Source organism: Sciurus vulgaris (assembly GCF_902686455.1).
Source record: "Sciurus vulgaris genome assembly, chromosome: X".
NCBI classification, from domain to species: Eukaryota; Metazoa; Chordata; class Mammalia; order Rodentia; family Sciuridae; genus Sciurus; species Sciurus vulgaris.
The window spans coordinates 29230832-29253646 of NC_136471.1; the positions used below are offsets into that span (position 1 = coordinate 29230832).

The 22815-nt window shown below is 37.9% G+C and overlaps 1 protein-coding gene and 1 long non-coding RNA gene across 8 annotated transcripts in view; one reads left to right on the top strand and one right to left on the bottom strand.

Annotated features, from left to right (window-relative positions):
• LOC306650958 overlaps positions 1-9824 on the top strand; it is a 162996-nt gene extending 153172 nt beyond the window's left edge. Inside the window, exon 3 of the long non-coding RNA XR_013761069.1 lies at positions 9705-9824. This is a non-coding gene — a long non-coding RNA (uncharacterized lncRNA). The remainder of the gene's footprint in view (positions 1-9704) is intronic.
• The window catches only part of GRIA3 (glutamate ionotropic receptor AMPA type subunit 3), a 271799-nt gene that overhangs the window by 151376 nt on the left and 97608 nt on the right, over positions 1-22815 (bottom strand). The window lies entirely within an intron of this gene.

Here is a 22815-nt window from a genome sequence, read left to right on the forward strand (position 1 = left end):
GGATGGATGATGGGTAATAGCAAGGAGAAGAATAAGAAGTGGGAGTGAATTGATGCCAAAGACCAAAGGGGTCTGCATATGTTTGCAAAGGGCTGTGACTTATTCTGCCTGGTGTGCCTGCCAGGAGTGCTGAGACTTCTTGATCCTAATACTATTGGAGAGCTGTCAAAGGTAATATTAAGGGCAAGATCTTGCCTAAAGGACCAAAGATACAGTCCCGAGGATAAGAGGGAACAAGTTTTTGCCTAGAGGAAGAAAAGTTTTCTTTGACTTAATAGTGTAGTATAAAACCTGCATGGGAAACACCCGAAATGAGATGTTGGAAACTGATGAGGAAAATATTTTCATGTGCCTGCCTATACTAAAAGAAACCATAAAAAGTACTCCCAAGTTCATCTCACTTTGATTAGTTGTTTTCTTTCAAATACATATTTGCAATGGGGATAAGAAAATGGATTTAGCACACTAATGTTGTCTCTTGTCCACAGCTTGGGCTCCAGAAAAAATGGTTGAAAAGTCGGGCTGTCTGAGGTGGCTAGAATTCTCAAAGAATGAGAACTAGAATTAGTGATGACCTCGATGTCTTTATCATGCAAATGAAGCCCAGAGAGTGAAAACGGTTTACTCAATGATAGCTCCTAAATCTAGCCATAACCATAATCCTTGTCTTGTTTTAATATTAATGTAAAATGATGTTTCTGCTGTGTGTTCTGGATAAAGATTCATTTTGAAATAGAGTAAAAGTTTAAACTCAACAGAAATGTCATGATGGATATATCCCTTGCAGCTTTGCCGACAAGACTTCTGTGGCTTCCTTAAGGGCTCCATTCCTTTTTCTTTCAATACCTTTGCATGGAGGAGACAGAGAACCCATCAACAAATTTGTGCATTGAAGCATATCTTCCTCAATCTAATTACATTATTCCCTAAAAACAAAAAGTATTTTCAGCTCAGTGGATCGGAGAGATGTGATGTGAGAAGGACCTGACCTGCCATACTGGGTTTGAAGATGGAGGAAGTAGCCTATGATCTGAGAAATGCTGGTGTCCTCTAGAAATTGAAGAGCAAGGAAATGCATTCTTTCCCTGCAGCCTCCAGAAAGGAATGCAGCTTTGCTCACAGAATGATTTTAGCCCAGTGAGACCTGTAGAGGACTTCTGATCTGCTGTAAAATAATATATTGATGCATGTGTCTTCTTGCCACTCTTGCATGTGCTGAGACTCCTGTTTGGTGGAGCTCACTGTAATCTACTCAGGTCTTGGAGTCCATGGCTTGGTTCATTGTGCTTAATCACACAAATGTTTGTGCAGGGCACAGCCTGCTCCATCATCAGCAATCGCCAGTGGTTTTCTCTGGCTTCCCTTCTGCACCTAGAAAAATCCTACCTCCATCCCATAATTTATTCATCTCAAGATCCTTGACCTTAATCACAATCCTTTGCCACATAAGGTAACATAGTCACGGGTTCTGGGATTAGGACTCAGACATCTTTGTGGGATGGGGACAGGATGGAAAGGACATTACTATGCCTTCCACATACCTCAATCTAGTAAGACTCCCAAACACGTCTAACAGATCTCTGTGGGATATTGAAGTATAGGTAGTTTTAAAGTCTGCCCTGGCTTTTACTCTCAACTAGGATATCTTGTATCTTCTCTCTGTGCGTGCTCAGTGCCTGGACAGAATACGTATATGGAGTGTTTGTCACATTCCTTTGGGACAGTGTCCTTATTAACTTTCTGGTTAGCCCTTTAGTCTATCACTGGCCACAACCAGGACTGCAATCTCAGTTTAGTAGAACCACTGGTTTTCCCAATTCACTTGTCATGGAGATGCCAGTTTTATTGACAATGCTGGTGGACATGGGCTTTTTCTCTCTATCCTAAACCAAGTGACTTCCCTCCAGCATTAAAGTTGCTGGTTCTCACAGGCAGTCCCACTGGGCTAGAGCTGGATGAGAAGGAGGGGCAGGATGAAAGCAGTCCTATCCAAAAGCACAAATACCATAAACTCTCACAATTCATACTCCAAGTTGAATAGTTTTTCATGAATAAAAACTATTGTTGTATATCTTTGGCTGATTTCCAAAGCTCTCCCTTTAGTTAATCACTACCCTTAGAACTGAGCTTGAATTACTAGGCTGGGTGGGTTTTATTATTTCTGTGTCTGTATTTATTTCTCACATTGCATCAGACTCCCCCTGCCTCCAAAGCAACTGTTTTTTCTGACTTCCCTATTTCTGTCAAATTTCCTAGTTATAAAATCTGAGCATTAGCTTAGATTCTTCATTGCCCTAAGCATACATGAAGTAAAATTAATTCATCTTTCGTATGCCTGCTCCTTTCAGTTATTTTGAACTTGTTATTGGTATGTGCTTGGGTTACTGCAATAATCCTTGCTCTTCTATTGAAGCTGCTAAGAACAGTTTTAACCTCATCACTCTTTTGATTACATTATAGTCATGCTTTCTCTAAAACTTCTCTAGGTTTTCTTTGAGCATAGAATATAGTTCAGAGCAGGTATATGAAACATTATAAATGTTTCAACTTGTTTGCAATCTAGGATTTACCTTCTAAGAAAGTCTTGGGAGGCTCATTAAACTGAATGAGCTTGTGGTTGTTCCTGTTCCAGTTTGAATCTCAGTTTCCTTTTGCATAAAATGATATTCTATTTCTAGGGGTCTCCTAGAGATTATATAAATATGTAACCTTGGGCAGAATTGGCAGGGTGGATTAAGAGAATTCAATTTTTGATGAGAGACAAATGGAGGCTGGAATTCAGAGAAAAAGAAAAGATAATCTGAAGGGGAAACGTTAAATATGTCTGTTAATTCACCTTCACTCTTCCTAGTTAGTGTTTCCCTTGGAAATGGACACTTCTTTTTTTGATATGTTCTAGTTAGTTATACGTGACAGTAGAATGCATTTTAATACATTATACATAAATGGAGTATAACTTCTTATTCTTCTGGTTGTACATGATGTAGAATTACACCTGTCATGTAGTCATATATGCACATAGGGTATTGATGTCCAATTCATTCTACTATCCTTCTTGCCCCCAAACCTTCTCCCCTTCTTTCACTCCCCTCTACCTAATCCAAAGTACTTCTATTATTTCCTAGCCCCTCCCATTGTGAATTAGCATCCCCATACCAGAGAAAACATTTGACCTTTGGTTTTTTGGGATTGGCTTATTTTGCTTAGCATGATGTTCTCCAGCTCTGTCTATTTACTGGCAAATTCCATAATTTCATTCTTCTTTAAGGGTGAGTAATAGTCTGTTGTGTATATATACCACAGTTTCTTTATCCATTCATCTGTTGAAGGACACCTTGGTTGGTTCCATAGCTTAGCTATTGTGAATTGTACTGCTATAAACACTGATGTGGCTGTGTCACTGTTTAAAGCAGTAGAATTGATGTCACTCCTGATTTTAAGTCCTTTGGGTATAAATTGAGGCATGGGATAACTGGTCAAATGGTGGTTTCATTCCAAGCTTTCTGAGAAATCTCCATACTGCTTTCCAGAGTGGCTGCACCAATTTAGAGTCCCACCAGCAATGTATGAGTGTACCTTTCTCCCCACAATCTTGCCAACATTTATTGTTGCTTGTATTCTTGATAGTCACTATTCTGACTGGAGTGAGATGAAATATTGGAGTAGTTTTGATTTACATTTCTCTAATTGCTAGAGATGTTGAACATTTTTTCATATATTTATTGATCGATTGGGAAATTGACACTTCTACTAGAGTTATGGGACATGAAACAATTACACTTAAACAATGCCAGTCCACTATTTGGTCCAGTTTCCTTTGCCACAAATGGCACAGATAACTAGAAAGATTGCCTGGTCAAAATATAGGAAAAAAGTCTAGACCCACGGATTAGAAAAAAGTAAATTGGCCAGAGTTGCCATTAATGTCATGGCCCTGGCTTCATTTAGTCAGAGGATTTACCTAGCTGAGCTAACTTTGCAAAGGATAAGCAACCATATGACTGTGACTGAAATTAGGAACTTTAGCAAACTAGAATTTAGGTGGTTTACAGTGGGAGAGCCCTGAGTCACTTAGAATTAAGATGCCAACTGTGGTGATGGATTGCTGGGAAACTGCACTGGTTAGGAATTTATTTGTATAAAATGAATGTAATTAGAAAATATGTAGCTAGTCATCACAATGATTGGGTTGGTAGAGGGACTTAGTCAGCCATGCACCAAAAGCTTATATGCTCATTCAGGCGAAGTGCTCAATAGAACTTAAGAAAATAGCTAAGCGAGTTCTTCGTGACAGGAAACTTGATCCCCCTGGCCAGTGAGCTAGGTTATATATATATAATTTTGGGGGAAAGACGGTGCTCTAGGATTCTGTATAGATTAAGGTAGTAAGCTTTTCAGAAGAACTAAGTAACCAGCTTAAGAGGCCAGGCATAGTAAACAAGAATGAAATAATTAATGATAAATACTTCATTAGATTGGAGACCCCACCAGAGCCAGCAATGGGCCAGTCCAGCAAGACTTATTTATATGCAGCCACTGGGAAATGTATGTATGGGGCCATTCTGGAACCTCAAGTTGGTCTACTTTTAGAACTGTTTTAAATTTGCCAGTGTGTTTTAAAACACTGTTTGTCAACTCCCTTAGGCCATAAAACATGTTTGTATTTTAGATTGAAATCACATAATCAAAATGCTCTGGAATCATCTTAGGGGAACCTTCCCATCTGCAGTGTTTAACTCTGTAAATATCAATAAAAGGGAGCATCCTGTCATTTATAACAACATGGATGAACCTAGGAGACATTATGTTGAGTGAAATGAACCAGGTACAGAAACACAAATGTTTCAAGACGTTACTCATACGTGGAATCTAAAAATGTTGATCTCATGGAATTAGAGAGTAGAATGATGGTTCTACTCACTGGGGGGGATAGGGGGAGAGGAGTCAGGTGGAGTGATATTCAACACAGGATATATAGTTGCACATGGGAGAAATAAATTTCAAAAGATCTGATGTAAAGCACAGTGACTAGTTAATGATGACATGGTATCCTTGAAAAATGTAGAGTGGATATTATATGCTCTCACCACATAAATGACAACTATGTGAGGCAACACATTCATTAATTAGCTAGATTTAACCATTCCACAATGTATATGTACTGTATAACATCATGTTGTGCAAGATTAAGCATAATGTTATGTGTCAATTTTAAAAAATATAAAAAATCAAATAAAAGGATTTACCTAGCTGAGCTAACTTTTAAAAGGTTTATTAGCTATTTTGAACAAAGAACACAATCAGTAGCAATGCTAATGGGGAGAGGATTCAGGAATGATCTTAGGAGACAAACAAGGCAGTCAATTTCTCCAGAAAATTTGTTTTAACAACCCCAGGAGTTTTATACCTTACACCTCTGAGGTGAAATGGCCTTGCTCTGTCCAGCATGGCACTGATACACTAATGACATCTGGGTCCTCCTCAAGGGGTACACTGCTCTCTACTGAGAAGCTAAATAGTGCAAAAGACATATTTCCTATAACCTTAAAGCTGTGGCAACTGCCCAGCTTAGCTAGCCCCACTTGGATAGAAGGTTGTCTTTTTCTAGCTTGAAATAAATGGATTGTGCCTTGGATGATATAGCTGCTTCCGTTGTCTTAACCACTGATGCAGATCACAGCATGAGTGATATGGCAGCAGCAGCCATGCAGAGCCACTGTGAAAGTGGATGCTATGAATGAAGTGGCTGAATGTAAAATGACTTTGGCCTGCATCACTGGCTTCAGGAAGTAGGGCAGGTACACAGGATGGCTTATTCTAGTAACCCAGGTTCCAGAGAAAGATGGTTCATGCCAAGGTCCACTTTGCCATACCTCTGCACAGGTTTGACTACACATTAAATGATTCTTTCAGCCCTAGTAGGAAAGAGGCGATTGGTAGCTACTAAGGGAGGTTGAATGGGGCACAAGCTCTCATTCCAAGCAGCCCAATTAGGTTTAACTCATTCAGAAAGGGGGTATATGTTCTTGCCACTTAAAATATAGCACCTGGATCAGCATATGAATTATAGAAAGATCCTAACAATGATGTACCTTTGCAACTCAAAGTGTGACCTGTGAGCCAGCAACATTGGCATCATCAAGATTAATGGTTAGAAATACAGACTCTTGAGTCCCAACCAAAATTTTCATTGTAACCAGCTCCTGGGTAATTCATTAGCACATCAAAATTTGAGAAGCACTGTTCTAGTCATGATTTGTACTGAAAATCAAATCATACCTGGGCTGGTTAACATAAATGGGTGACTCAGGAGTAGGGAAGGCCTAGAATGCAGTGGGGTTATAGATGGGAAGTAACAGTGTAGGGGTAAGGGAGGACCAGGGCATGAATTGGCAACCTTTTGGAGAATGACTAAGTTGCTGAACCTAGGTCCAAGTCAAACCTTAACAACATACTGAGAAACTTATACTGATGACTCTTTGGCACACTGAGTATCAAGTCAGAGTCTTCATCTACTGGGGATATTCCAAGGCTACAACTAAAGCAGAGAAGAATAAATTCTAGCATTTCTGGGCTGGAAGGAACTATTTTGGTACTCAGTTCAAATGGACATCCCAATCTCATGGATTACCTATTATCTGGCATTTCCTGTGGACCATGGAGGCTCACAAAGAGTTATTGGCATGGAGACTTACAGAGCATAGTGGCTTCCACTACAAGTAGGAAGGGTCACATGTGGGGAAGATTCTACTCTAAATCTTGTAGTTGAGAGAAACAACAGGACAGTACTCAGTTCTATCTGTCTGGACAGCAGGGAGGTTGAAGACCCTTGATAGGAAATTCTCATACCTGCTCAGAGGTGGGGAATGGGCAATTAAAACCATCTGGGGAAGAACTGCAGTATCATGACCGTTGAGTTGTGTGTCTGTTGTAATTGCTACCATTCAATTCTAGTTTTTGAAATGCTTCTGAAGTATTGCCTTCAGTGGTTATTTCCAAAGAATAAACTCCATAAATCTCATACTAAATCCTACCAACTCAAAGCTGTCCAGTTTTTGTTCTCCTTGGACCAACTACAAAACCCACATGACAATACAATGAGAAATGCTCTCTTATTAGCATCCTCCCTGTCCACCCCCACCCTACTTCTGCTCCAGTTTAGTTCAGCACTATGGAGCATGGCAAAATTTTACAGCTGATGCAATATTGACATTGGTGAAAATTCTGAAAGAGGTCTTCAAGGCACCCCAAGGTTGTTTCAAGGGTGAAGTTGCTATGTCGACTTTGTTCTCACTTTGCCTTGATGATGGTTGTATGGAGATGAAAGCCTTGTGAACTGTTTCCTGTCCCTAGAGCATGACAGTCCCCTGTGCCATTTTAATTTGAATTTTTTGGATTGGAATAGAATGAATGAGTAGGGGAGGTTAATTATCCTAATTAGAAAAGAAGCGAAGTCATGGCTCTTTTAGGTCAGGCATTTGGACAAACCTCCCCTGGCTGCAAGCTTTGGACATTAGATAGTTACTTTAATGCCAGAGTATACACAAAGCATCTCCCCAATCCTCTGCCAAAGTCTCTGGAGCAAGACAGAAGATAATTCTTTTCAGGAAATAGTGTGTGATCAGCCTGTGCCCCTGGGCCAGAAAGAGGGTTATCTGGAAGTAGCAGACATAGGTGCACACCTGGATGGGTAGAAGTGTTTTGGTCCAACCTTTGGCTCCCCTTCTCTGTGTGTGGTGCCAAGAAAGCTCAATGTAGCTTAGAGAAATACTGCTGTTGTGCTCATTTCAGAAGATATGCATCCCTCTCTGGGTCTCTTGACATTCCTAACTTCAACTTGCTGAGGCTGTGATGGTATGTTTTTAGAAGATAAACTCCTCTGGATTGAGGTTGCTGGTATTTCTAGGATCAATATTTAGTTGTTGGTTCTGAATTCCAGATGCAGCTCTGTCTTCCTCCACTGGCCCATGCACTATTCTCTGCTCTCAATATAGAACATGCTTTAGGTGATGTATATGGAAGTTCTTGGTAGTGTCTAAACATTACAATAGGTACTTAATAAAAATTTGCTTACTTCCTTCTTTCCCACTAGGAAACAGAATGTCTAGGACACAGCCATGATAATCCCCTGTTCTGCTCTCTGCCTTGTATTTTCATATATGTTATCTGATAAATTCCCTGGTAACATAAGAGAAGCATAAAGCCTTAGATAAAGCTATGGTGTGACATAATATTAAAGATCAAACTTGCCAATTAGTTAGACATACCCAGTGGATATGTCTAGTACTTACTTTTGAATTATCCATACATCCAAAGGATGAGTAAGAAAAGAACTTAAGCTCCGTCTTTCAAAACAGACCTCAGATTGTTGAAGGATGAATCTGTGGGTCTGTTATAATTTGCCTTATTCATACAGAATAGTTCAAGAATGTTAACATCAATGACTCCTAATGGAATGACAGAGCAAATGGAGATCTCAGAAGATCTCAGAAGACATTGAGACTACCCAACCCTGCTTCCTCATGCTTCCCATTTCTAGTCATTCTGTCTGCCTGCCTGCTCTTTAAAATTTATTCTTGATTATTTGTACCAGAGACAGAGAACCCAAGGTGTGGAAAGTACTGAGTAGTGGATACACTTAAACTCACTTGTATTTAATTTCAAATATTTTTATACTTCATATTTGAATGTGTCTGTGTGACATGGGAATGAATTTAACTCTAAAGGCATGGTTCTAAAGGAAAGGAGAAATGGTTCCAGTTTCTAATACTTATCTCATGCATTTTCTATCCTCAATTCTAAACTCTCCATCTTCACCTCTCAGACTTATACAAAACACCCACCCACCTATAATCACCCTCTCTCAAATCCTTCCTAGTGTAGAGGTTGGTTAAAAGATGAATAGAAAGTAAACAGAGGAAGTTTTGGATGTCAAAAAATGTAATTAAGAAAAATGAATGCAAATGATCAAACTCAAAAGCAGTACTGTCATTGCAGATAACTAATCACTTATTATTGGACAAGGATAATACAGGAGAAAAATCTTCCAAAGTCTTAGTGTTAACTTTTGGTATAAGAAGTATCTTTGTATCTTTGTAGAAAATCTATACATTGGGAGTTAGAACTTATATAGACAATATAGTATTTATGCAGTCATTTTTTTCATTTCTTGTTCTTTTCTTTAAAATTTTAAAATTTGTTCTAATTAGTTATACATGACAGTAGAATGCATTTGTGCATTTTGATAAATCATATATAAGTGGAGTATAATTTCTCATTTTCTGATTATATATATTATAGGATCACATTAGTTATGCAGTCATATATGTACATGAGGCAATAATGTCTGATCTTTTTGTTAGTTGTTGTTTTGCTTTGTTTTCTTGGTTCCTAAGTCTTGGCATTATACTCTTTGGTAAGGGGAACAGGTCACTCCCAGTAGTCAGAGTTTTGCTTTGTTTTGGTGGGCTTGGGTTCAAATTAGGTCAACTGGCATAAATAAACTTGATTTGAATGTAAGTTTTTTCTCATACTCCTATAAGCCCAAGTCCTGGTTTTAATAAATGTGACTCACACAAGCAGCTAGAATGATTCTTTCTTGTAGGAGAAAGTATCCAGGTGCTATGTCAATTTATGGGCTTAGTTGTCCACTCAGAAATATTTAACATTATAGAATTTTCAAGGTTTATTTTTTGTAATTTTAGTATTATACCCTACTATGGGGAGAGAGGACCTAGAAATGCATTTTGAACCTGCTGAGAGTTGGCAAAGAAAATTTTAAGATAAGGCATTTTGAAGTCTGCCACCAAATCCCAAGACTGCCTGCAGTATTTCTGACAGTAAGTAAAATCATCTTTTTATTTTTTTATCTGATTTATTCTAGGACTTTCTTCTTGCCTTTTAATTAATAATATAAACTTAATTTTAAACTAGCTTCAGGCCAGCTGTAGCCTTTTGGAAGCATTGCCAAACTGTCCTTTATTTAAGTCTTCAAACTACTGCCCTATGCTTGACAGATGGGCTTCTGTTCTTGGTGTGAGTTGTCCTCATCAGCTCTCTTGAAGATAGTCACCAAAGGGGGTCTAGTACCTTTCCCTAGATGGGATCAAAAAATCCTCTGTCCTTCATCAACTTGAGCTAACGGCCCTGACACTGCTACCTGGCCCTTCATAACTCAAAGCCACAATGACAGATGGAGCCTGATGGAACTTGTTTTCTTTGAGGGAGGCTCTGTTGGAATTATGCATAATGCCAAAAATATACAAGCCAAGCAAGAAATCCTAGAGATGATAATAATCAGATGAGAATTGAAAGGGACCTTAGATACTATCTTATCTATTATTTTTATTTTACAAATGCACACACTAAGGGCCAGAGGGCAATATGACATACTCAGGGAATTGTAAAAGGAAGGTGGAAGGGGGAATGTGCTTTCCAGTAACATGTGTGAAATTCGATGGGTACTTTAGTGCCAAACAGAAAATTCTTTTATTGTTATTTTTATTGAAATTTTATTGTAAATATCTCTAAAACATGTAAGTTCACTTTCCTTCCTTAATAATTGCAGAATCTTCCTTGGTGCCCAAGGACCTCAAATATCTCAGAGTCATCATTTGGAACATAAGTATTCATTGCCCAGGACTGTAGAAATCAAAAGTAGATGCAATCAGCTAAATGTGTACTGACCCTGGAGCAGCCCAAGGAAACTCACTTTTACTAAATCCCTGATATCACCTGATCTTTTTGTAATCATTTATTTCTTTTCTAAAAACTCTGGGCAGAAATTCTGACTATTTGAAGATTCTGACCCATTAGACTCTGGTTGATTGAGATTTTACTATAAAAAGAAAGCAGAATGTTATTTTAGAACTTGAAATTAGGGCAGACACATGGTATGACTTCACTGGATTCTCCTTGGACTTAACACTAATACTGGAGCCTTTGGGACTGATGGGATATCCTCTCTACAGGAGAGGCATCTGAAGTGAGCCAGAAAGCTGGTAGGGCAAGGAAATTAGAAGATGGGGTAGAGAGGTCAAAGGACATTGCCATATTGCAGAGTGAAACTGAACTAGTATTGACCCTGCCTGAAATCAGCAACTACACAAAATATGAAACATAGAGGTAACTTCAGGGAAAGGGACAAACTTTTAAACCACAGCACCTTCCCAGACATGTTTTCTTAAAATGTTTAAATGGTAGACCACGTGATTCTCATCAGTAGATTACAAACTATTCTCAGTAGTAGAGGTTCTGTGAATGAATTGTTTTATTCCACCTTAACATCTTTTCTTGTATACATCACACTGTCACCTAAACCAAAGTGAAAAATATTCCTTGGACATGTCCTTTCATTTCTCTGAATGGTCTCTGGTAAGAGGGAAATAAGCCTTCCTATGAGGACCAAAACACTGCTCTGAAAACGAGTGAGTGATTTGATGGCTTGTTTGGTTGGTCAATGACAAATCCATAGCTTTTTCGCTGCTAAGTAATTCTGCTTTCCACATGATTGATCAGTAGCTTTGATAAACTCTTGCTAGATCCTGCAGCCTACCTTTCCCTTGAAGGACCACAGGGCATTTTAGAATAAAATCTAAATGCAATAAAATTAATTTGATTTGTAAAGAAATTTTGCAGTAGTCCTTGAAAGTAATAGGATACATTTCTGTGGTAAAAAAAATGGTGAAGGGGTTGGCAGTGGAAATTTTATGCTTCAAAATTTGGATTTGAAATAGTCCCTGGGAGCCCAGGTCTTAGAAAAGAAATCGGATTGTGGTTGTGTAATATTGAATACTTGTCCTTTAAGGTTAGACAGAGGATGGAACTGCCAGGGGGAAAGCCATGACCTTTGTAATAGCGACTTTCATGGCCTTTCTCTTACTTGTAAAGAGATTAAAACCCCTCAATGAAACCTCCTGGCTTATAGGAAGAGATTTCAGTATTAGGAGAGTGCATGTTGCCCTTGACATCTCTTAACATACAAGAGTGACACAGAGCAGATGGAGTAGCTGACCCATACAATGATTTTCAGAAAGTTAGAAGAGAACTGTATCTGGAAACTGAATGCCTTCTACTACCTACAAATCATAGTAACCCCTGTGAGATGGGAATATTATTATCACTAGAAGGCAGTTGAGGTTCAGAGAGAGGCATGGTGCTGGGAGCAAGGAGAGAACCCTGCTTGATTGTTTGGTTCCAAAACCTGTGATCTTTCCATTTCACTAGATACCAGAAAGAGAAAAGCGGTATGGATAAAAGATGATCATCAAGGATGGGAAGGCATTTAGAGACCAGCTAGTCAGTTTTACTTTACGGATACGGAGACAGGTCCAGAGAAGGATGCTAACTGACTCATGATCACATGGAAGAGAGCCAAAAATTTTAGCACAGAATTGATCTCATTGAAATAAGAACGAGCATTTAACAAGAACCCACATTTCTCTAGTCCAACAATATCCGATTTCTTGTCTAAAATCTGATTCTAAACTATCCTGAAATTATTCAATCTTTTAGAGATGTAGTTTGTCCAGAAGCCCCACTTATTAAATAATGGGCTGATGAGGACCAGATAACTTTGTTGTATGTGTTAGATACAGCATGTATCCATTACTCTTGTCAGCCATATAGGAAATTCTTATCACTGGTCATAAAGTTACCTAGGTGTGGTAACTTTAGAGTTAAACTTTAACTTTTTTTAGAGTTAAAGTTAAACTTTAGAGTTTAACTTTAGAGTGTGGACTGTTGAGCAAAGCCAACAAAATGTTGATGAATTGTGTTTCAAATAGTGAATCTGCTTGAAGTCTTATATGAAGACACAAAACATATTTTCAGCTAATTATCTATTTTTTTGTGTAAGCCCAGCACCCACAATAGGATGGGACTCACAGTGATTTTGAAAGTTTGGATTTAGAATAGTTTTTTCTTTTTTCTCTTAAGGCACATATTAAGTTCTGTAACATTCAGTTAAGAGCATGAGTTCAGTACCACACAAAGCAAGGTTCAAAGTCTAGCTCTACCAATTACTAGCTGTGTGACTTGGGAAAAGTTGTTCAACCTCTCTGTGCATAATTTTCCACCTTTATAAAATGAAAATAGTAACATCTGACATTTATTGGATGGCTTCTATGTGCTGAACGTTTCTCTAAGTTTTTAATACATATCACCTTTTTAAATCTTCAGGCAGTTACCCTGTGAAGTAGCTCCATTTTATAAATGAGGAAAGTAAGACACAGGGAGTTTAAACATCCTATTCAAAGCTTACAGAGCTAGTACATAGTAAAGGAAGGATTTAAACACAGATCATCTGATTTTAGTGCTGAAACATTTAGCCACCACACTATACCTAACACATTGAGTTATGTGAAGATTAGATGAAATGACATATGAGAACATTTAACTTAGGGTCTTGATGAATAGTAAGTATTTGATAAGCATTAGCTATTGTTACCAGTTTTCCCTACTTCCCCAAATACTGATTAGTAACTTGTAAATTATTCCATTTCCCAAGAGCTTTCCCTCTGAAACCTAACTTTCTTGATCTTCCATATGATTGCATTTCAACAATGCAAAACACACAACTTGGGAGTAGATAATATATTGTCCTGTGTGAAAACTATGATTTTTGTGTTCTCTATAGTGCCTAATGAACCCATAGGTGTTTAAGAAGTGTTCATGGACTAGAATGTGCACTGTGACTGTTGGTATTAAGTGCTAGGACTACCAATTGTTACAAGCATGGAGGTTCTAAAGCTTTAATGTGCACATGAATTACATGAGAATCTTGTAAATTTGGATTCTGATTCTGTAGGTCTGGGCTGGGCCCTGAAATTTTACATTTCTGACAAATGACCAGGTGATGCTGATGCTTCTAGTCTATGGACCACACTTCAAGCAGCAAGGCAATGGTGGAGTGTCTTTAGGGTCCTCTTCATAATTGGTATGTTTGGGAAAGACATGCTTGAATCTAATTAATCCACTAAAGTATATATCATCACATAAGGTAAAACCAAGAATTGTATCCTCATGATACAATAATATGGGAATTAGGGACTGGTTATGAATAATCATTAATTTAGCAGGTTCTCATTAAAAATCCTATTACATGCAAGACCTGCACTAAAACTGTGAACAATGTAAAGATGAATTAAATGTATGGGCTGTACATTACTGTGATGCCTGTCAACTTTGGTAAAGGCTTCAACTTGAACTAAGTGGACTTTGCATGTCCAAATTGAAATTTGGAAGGAAAGTAGTATAATTATTTATTTTGTGCAAGAATTAGTAATGCCAATTAAGTCCATTTAGATTTGCTGATTGTACTTCATACTGTATTTTCCACTGTTTATTATTATAGTAATTGTGTCAAAGTAGTCTCTGAGGGAACATAGCACAATGTATCTCAAGTCCCATTTACATGAACCTCTTGAATTATCAGGAGATATTGACATTTAAATGGTATATGGAGGTTCACGGAGGTCAGGGGTCAGGGATGGGGAGGGTGCTGGTAACATGAAGGGGAATAAGGACAAGTTTTGATTCATGAACACAGGGTAAGAAGACAACATCCTAAATATTTTTTACATACCTCTCTCAAAGTTAATTAACAAAGGTCAGCACAGGCTATAGAGAACACAGTCAGTAGGAAGAACTTTGGGCCACAAGTCAGGAGACGTGTAACGGCAAACCATCTTCTGTATTGATCTGGTTGTGGGACGTGAAAGAAGTTGCCTCTAAGCATGCCAAGGGTAGTTAATCATACTAGTATTAGCATTCAGAACCAAAGATATTATCTGAAGATAACAGGTTGACAAGCAAAAATGGTATAAAAAATCAAGGGAGCATTAGCAATTATTTGGCATTTAAATAAAAATTAAAATAAATAAAAATTATTCTTCCAACTCCCTACGTTCTGATGGAAAAGGAAGGATCATTCTCCCTTCATTCCAAGGTGATCTACTTGTAGAATACCTTTTATACCAGAGAAAGAATACCCATGATGCAGGTTGCTTATCTTAGTGATACATTCCAACATTAGAAAGGATAGAGAAAGAAAAGAAGTATAGGGGATTGGACCCACTCCTCTCAAAATTCCACCACTTATGACCTTGATTGAAGTTAAAGTAATATGTGCCTTATGTGACTTTACATGTTATTTGCATCCTACATCTAAAAATTGAAATATTCCAAAAATGCAATCAGAACCAATAAAAGTTTTTGTTCATTGTGCTCGTAGTCAACCAGGGTCTTATTGGAACTATTATTCATTTCCAGTTTTATAGATCTTAATTCTGAGACAGCCTGCTGTTCACTCCAGCTATGGGCCATGACACTTAAATAACAGTGTACTTTAGATGGTGCCCCTCTTTCAGGGTGACTATAACTCAGAACACTTCCAGAGTATGCTATTTAAATATCCAACTCAGCATCCTGCAACATAAAGAAACCCTCTATGCCATTTGTTATAATAGGTTCTGTGAGGCACAACTCTGATTCTGGGGGCTCAAATGCACAATAAATCTAACTGCACTCTGCTGGCAGTGCACATAATTATAAAATATGCAGAATGCTTGTTATTAACTAGTCTCATGGAGAAGATCTATGGTGCAATGCAGGGTATATTTTGGAATAGAGCTACAAACAGTGATTGATTTTTTAAAATTCACATCTCCCCTTGCCTTTTAATCATTCAACCTCCAAGAACTAGAAAACATTTATGGACATTTAATGAATGGGAAACAAGGCCCATTCACAAATGTTGATAGAAATTATTGTTTGCCTCTTAAGTGAAAATTAAGTTCTGGTTTTGTTTTTAATGTGAAATTATTTAACATAGCATTTTTATGGTGTCTGTGCAGAAATTGAGACCAAGATAAAAATCAGTTGGGAATTATCAGGGGAGCCTCTTAATAGTTATAAAACAATGAAGGCCATTTGTAATTTTTAACTATTTGAATTTCAATTGGATAGACTATCATTTTTTGGCTGATAGTTATTCCCAGAAGACAGGCTATGTGTACATTAAAAATAAAACAACAAAAACATTAAAAACATACACTTCTGCAGTGAAGGTACAGAAATTACTTGTTTGTAGGACACTTGCGGGAGAAGCAATGAGCATAGGGATCCAGGATACCAGACTCTATAGGGAGAGGCTGCAGGCATGTAAGAGTCAGAAGTAGGCTTTGCTCAATTGATGTGGGCCTCATCAATATTAGCACAATGCTTCCCAGATGATGCTACTGCTTTCTTGTTCTAAGAAGTACTCTCAGCAGTAGCCACAGAGATATCTTCATCACAATTTCTTCCTTTTCCTCTTTGAAAGGGAGTGTCTGGGCATAGGAACTCCTAGAGCTAACTTCTACCAGTGCTAGCTAAGTCCTCACTGGAAAGTCAAGGCTGTGTGGCATCAGAAATACTGGTTTCCCAGAGAAAGGAGCCTCAGCAAGGATGCTTACCTGTGTAGCATCTGATTTCTTAGAAATATGAAAGAAATATGGCTATAATTGTACCATGTCATTTGTTAAATGTCACTTGGAATTAAGTTGCTTTCAGTTTCTACTATTCAGTGTTCACTGGTAAGATGTTCTGTTTGTGTGTTCACTGAAGATTAGTATAAATGCTATAAGTATGGAGTCTAGAGTCAGACTGTAGTTAACCTCCAAGTTCCAATACCTATTAGTTGCATGACTCAGTGTTATTTAAACTTTCTGTGCCTCAGTTGCTTCATTTTCAAAATAGGAAGAAGAATAACAGTTCTAAACTCATTAAATTATCAGGATTAAATAAATGCATAGATCTAAAACACTTTCACCCAGTATGTTGTCCATGATAAACAAATATTTTTTTTTTTAAATTGGTAACAGACTCTTCTGTTGCAAGGAAAAGAAACCTGACTTAAACTGAGTTGGAAAAAAATTATTATTGGTCTAAGTAACTGAAAATTCTAGAGACCAAATGGTGACTGCCATCCCTTGCCTCTGTTTTTCAAATATCAAATTTTGACTTAAACTCTATGGCCTCAATATCTTAGTGTGTAATGTGGAATAATAAAAAGAAACCTGTTTCATGGGATTACTGTGAAGACTAAATAGATTAATGCATGTGAAGGGCTTGGTACATGGTCTCATAAATGTGTTAGCTATCATTACTGTTATCATTGTTATTATTTATTAATATTCAATGTTGTCTTCCTGTGTTTTCTTTTTTGCTCTTCACACCTCTCTCCCTTTTATCTTTGCTCTCAGCTACTGCTTTTATTCTCCTTCCTACTGTCTCTTCCTTACCTATTCTCTTTCACCTACTCCGCATATTATTATCATCTGCTCCACTTACCAATTCCAATGACTTATCTACAGTGGTGTTATGTTGGGTTGGGAGTTCATATAAGGTATGGGCAAGCAAAAGTACAGGGGATGGCCTGAATGGTACAGAGTGTAAATGAATATATACATTTATTCCATTGAAGTTCTACCCTTTCATCAACCTTATTCTCCCTCTCAAACTTTTTTTGAAATAATTCTTGGTTAGAATTTATTACATGCTTTCTGTAAGTGTCTCTGAGACACTGCACTGGATGCTTTAGGACACTCAGGTTTATTTAAGTAGTCTAAATCACACAGACATCACAATTGTCTGACTCCTTCCAGGGCCCTGCCACTCTCCTGCTCTTCTTTCAATATCCTCTCTTCCAAGGAGTCTAGTCACCAGCTGCTCTTCTTTGCTTAGACAGGATTTTCTCCTGGGACATCTGTCTATTTTCTTTCTTTTTCTTTTCTTTTCTTTTTTCTTTCCCTTCCCTTCCCTTCCCTTCCCTTCCCTTTCCTTTCCTTTTTTTCCCTTTCCTTTCCTCTCTCTCATTTGAGACAGAGATATTAATTTAGGAAAGCAAGGAATATGCCTTCAAGGGAGAAAATACAGTCTATCTTGAGAGTGAAAACCTTGTCTTATTGAGTTCCGCATGGTTGTAAACTACAAACCATCACTTTCCTACTCCTCAAAAAGAGAAAAAGAGTGGTACCATAGCCTTTGGACCCTGATCTTTTCTAGACAACAGCAGGCCAACTAAATAAACTAATCCCAGACAACATATTATCTTTCCTTAGGAATCCTTAGGAATGGAGTACATCTGTAACCAGATGACCCTTAAGAAAAAACATTAATGAGATTTCACCATGATAGACCAGGGAAAATGAAAACTTTGGGCCTCAAATTCCTTCTTGAATCACATTTTTTTAGGACATTTGTGCCAACATGCAGAGAATTTAATTTTGAAGGGTCTATGTGATGTGATTCTACTGGCTTCTTACTTTCTCAAAGTCCATTTTAGTCCATTCTGACTAAAAACAAAGTGCTACTGAAGTTGGGTTTCATACTGCAGGGATTTCCTGGTTGGTCCCATCTGCATCAATCCAGCAAAGGCCCTTTCTTTCCTGAGAGCCATTTATTTATCTATATCCTTGGAGAGAGAATTTCCAGGAATAGACTTTTAACATGAATTATTATAGCACTCTTAATCATTTTGTCCTTGCTTTTTCAAACACACACATGCATATATATATATACATACATACATATATATATATATATATAATTGTTTCTTTTTAGTTATACCTAACACTAGGATTCATTTTAACGTAATTATAGAAGCATGGAATATAATTTACTTTAATTCAGTCCCAAGTACTTCCCCTTTCCCTCCCCTCTATTCTACTGATCTCTCTGCTAAATACTTCTAGTATTTTTGTCTGTTTTAGTTGCCCTTACTTTTTTTGGTGAAGGATAAAGGCAAAGATCTTCACAGCTCACTTTATGGTTATAAGAAGTCTTTTGTATTGATCAGTCAACAAATAGGATGAGATTGGAAGCTGTGTGGAAATAAAGGTGTGGAGGTGAGCTGGCACCTAAAATACTTGTGTCATTGTATTGCTGTTGATACCTGGAATCTATTCTGCAGTCCATCTTCAAATGCAATTTGTAGTACAACCAGGCACAAATCCAATTAAAAAGCGAAAAGGGATTTGCATACATAAAATAACTTGGATGCATGGTTTTAAAAAATGACTCTGATAGCTCAAATTCACAACATTCTTTGTGAAGGTTTATATAGAAAGTCAGGTTAGCTGATATTTGAGTCTCTGCCCCAATGATTTTCAAGAAATTGTATTCTCAAACTCAGGGCAGCCTGGTGGTTAGGAACAAAATAAAACACATGTCTGGATGTTTGTTTTGGTATTTGACCTATCTGAGAAGATTCATTCTTTGAATTCTGGTTAGGTTAAGGCAAAAGCCAGATCTCCAAGCACACGGCACTGTAGGTGCCCAGTAAATATTTGTTGAATCGAATTAGGATCTCCTCTGGTCTTTGGCAGGCATTGTTTGTTGCCTATCCAATAGCAATTTCCTTCTTTGCTAACACAATCCTGGTTTTGTTCAAGGTGGCAATATGCCCAGTTAAATACCCTCTTTCCCAGGCTCCCTTGCAACTGGTATGTAGTAGGTGGGACATGCAATATAGTTCTGGCCAATGGCATAAAAATGGAAATCTGTTGGAAGTTTCTGGCAATGTTATTGTTTTCCTGATAAAAAGAGACCAATGTGGTTAGTATTGTTGTTGTTTTTTTCATTTTCTTGCCTTTTAGTAGCATTGATGTTGCAACTGCCTTGTGACCCTGAGGTAACAAGTATGCAGATGAAACCCAGTGTGCTAAAGACAGGGAAGCAGGAAGGAAAAGCTTAGGCCTTTGATGGCATTCACTAGCAGCCAAACCAATGCCTACTTGGAGGCTTTTATTAGGGGAAAAAAACTATTTGTTTAAACCACAGATAAGTTTTTGTTACTTGCAGCCTAATATGATCCTAATTAAATATATATACCACCAGGCTTCTAGGACCCTTAGGTTAGTCCCTATTATTTTGTGCTCCTCCCTAGAGTACTTTGTCCAGGTTAGCCTGCTATGCCAGTGTGCCTAGCTTTAGGCCTTTTCTGAACTCCATCCAATACCACCAATTAAACCAAAGTTTACCCTGCTGCATGTCCTATTCCTTCAGGGCCTTGCAAGTGATAGAAGCTAATTGAATCAATATCTATGTGGGACTATGTGTGATTTAGTTTATACCAGAATTCTCTAGTATGTTAGTCTCAAAGGATGAACCCTTTATTTGTGACAGTTGGGTGTTGATAACTGTGGAAGGCAAATCAAAAGACACATTTGGAGTCAGAGAAAGATATATATACCATATATATATATATATATATATATATATATATATATATATATATATATATATATTTGGGTGCCCAGAAACCCCACTGTTGGAAATAGCCACCTTCAAAATCTCTGTCTCTGTTTGGAACTATTGAGATGATGACTTTTAATATTTTCAAAAAATCTTATTTAAATTTTCAATAACATTTGCATGATCCTGAAAAGTCATGCAAAAAAACACACTGGATATGACCTTCTTCAGTTATAGAAGTTATTGTGCTATATATATTGAGAACATGGTTATGTCTAATGTAACCACATACATAAACTTTCATACGTGTATGTACACACATGCACATTTACACACATACTCCTTGAGGAGAGGAAGCAAGAGAGACAGAAATTAGAAGCAAATTAACTGAGCATTGATAAATTGCATGTGGTGGGTACCCCCTTCCATATAGAGGACTCGCTTTTGGTTTGGTTCTGTGTCCTTACAGTCCACGTTCCCATAATATTTTCTGACCTTCATTAGCTATTCTACTTTATGTGGAATTGTGTTGAGAAGGCTGTAATAAGAAAATTCAAGACATGCAATGACTATCCTAAGAGACAAAAAATATATATTTGATGTAACCTGACAATGAACCAAGAAACAAAATTTCTGGCAGACTCTTAGCCACTAAACCAAGTGAAAGGATTGCATTTTATCTCCAAACTTCCAAAGTCTTCCTTCCCCCTGTAGAAAGATAGGGAGAGGTGCATATGAAGCAATGAACTGACAATATTTTAGTTCTGAGGAAAGAGTGTTCCAGTCTTTGGGTCTGACCATCTTTCTAATTGATGTTGTTCTCAGTTATTTTCCTCAGCACTTTTTTTCTCTCTTTCAATGTCTCTTTTCTCTCATATCTTAATGCATCATTTCAATATAAGCTGTGGCATTTCTCAGAACATCAAAAAGACCAAAGTCAGTATGGAATATAAATGGATTTGAAATAACTCCAGAATATGTCATAAAGAAGCAGCAGAGATGAAGATTTTAAAACAGATAAAGAAAGTAACATAAAAGAATCCTCCTCACTGGGTGGAATTTGTCAGGGACTTAGGTGTGTATACTTTAGCAACCTGAGAAATGTCCCAGGCAAATGGATTCATATGGGTTTGGGTGGGGACAAGGCATTAGGTGTAAAGGTTAAAGACCTTTAAAGGTCTAAAGGTGTAAAGGTTAAGGGACCTGGCTTCTGTCCTAGTCTCACAAGGCTTTTCATGGGATGTGCAGATCCAAGAAAGGGGAAATTGTGGTCAATTAGGAGAAATGAGACCTTTCTTAGAGTCCTGTCTAAACCTAACAATGGGGAAATGGTTTTACTAAGGGTTCTGTAACTTCAGTGAGCCTAAGAAATGCCTGATGACCTAGGTACTTAGAATGCCAGATTCCCAGGTCTTCTGGAAACTCTGATTTATGTAGTCTGCTGTGAGTTCCCATAATTTCCATTCTTAATAAACAGGCCAAGTGATTCTGACACCATTCATCTGGGGATGAACCTCTCAGAAGCACTGCCTTATTCAGTTGGAAGAGAGATGTCCCCTTTGCTGCCTCCTTCTGGAATCCAAAGCACAGACAGGACTTTTTCAGTCCTAGAGAAACCAGGCAATGAAGGAAGCAAATCTTTCCATTTGAGATGGTGCCAACCAGTGCATTTGTGGTAAGAAAATGGGATTGTTTTTCAGAAGTCAGGAAGATTTCTTTCTGTGACTGAGATGCATGAACACATGACCCTGTATAAGCACTGAAGCCAAAGAGGAGAGAACACAGGGGAGGCGATAGAACACCACAGGTGATTATTTCCTTTTAATTTTTTTCACACATATATTCTGAAATTCATTCTCTCTCTCTCTCTCTCTCTCTCTCTCTCTCTCACTGGGAATTGAACCCAGGGGTACTTTACCAATGAGCTTCATCCCCAGCCCTTTTCACTTTTATTTTGAGACAGAATCTTGCTAAGTTGTTGAGGCTAGCCTTGAACTTGTAGTTCTCCTGCCTCAATCTCCTGAGTTGCTGGGATTGCAGGTGTGCACCACTGTACTTGTCTCAAATAAACCTTAAGACATTCATAGGATTTTACATGATGCATAGGATGGTGGTCCTCAAAGTTTGTTCCTTGGACTAGTAGTACTGGCATCACCTGGAAACTTGCTAAAATGCAGGTTTTTGGGTCCTCCTGTAGACATATTGAAGCAGAAACTCTGGGGCTGGGGTTTAGTAATTGGAGTTTTAATAAGCCCTTCAAATGAGTCTCACATATATTAGAGTTCAAGTACCATTGAGCTGTGCAATCAGTTACCTTATAAACTCTCCTATGTCAAAATCTGAGTCCTTTGCATCTTTTGTCTCCATCTCCCCTCAACCTTCAACATGGGATATGGTACCGATTACAAAGTAAGTGATCATGAAATTGTTGCTCACAGCAGCTGTCATTCTTTAGTATCTTAATTCCTTCATTTTCAGTAATAAAATTATAACAGTTGGTAGGGCAGACAAGTTTCAATATGTCTGGGATGAAGCTGGGAAAGCTGTATTTGTAACAAGCCCTCAGGGCACTGTGATGAT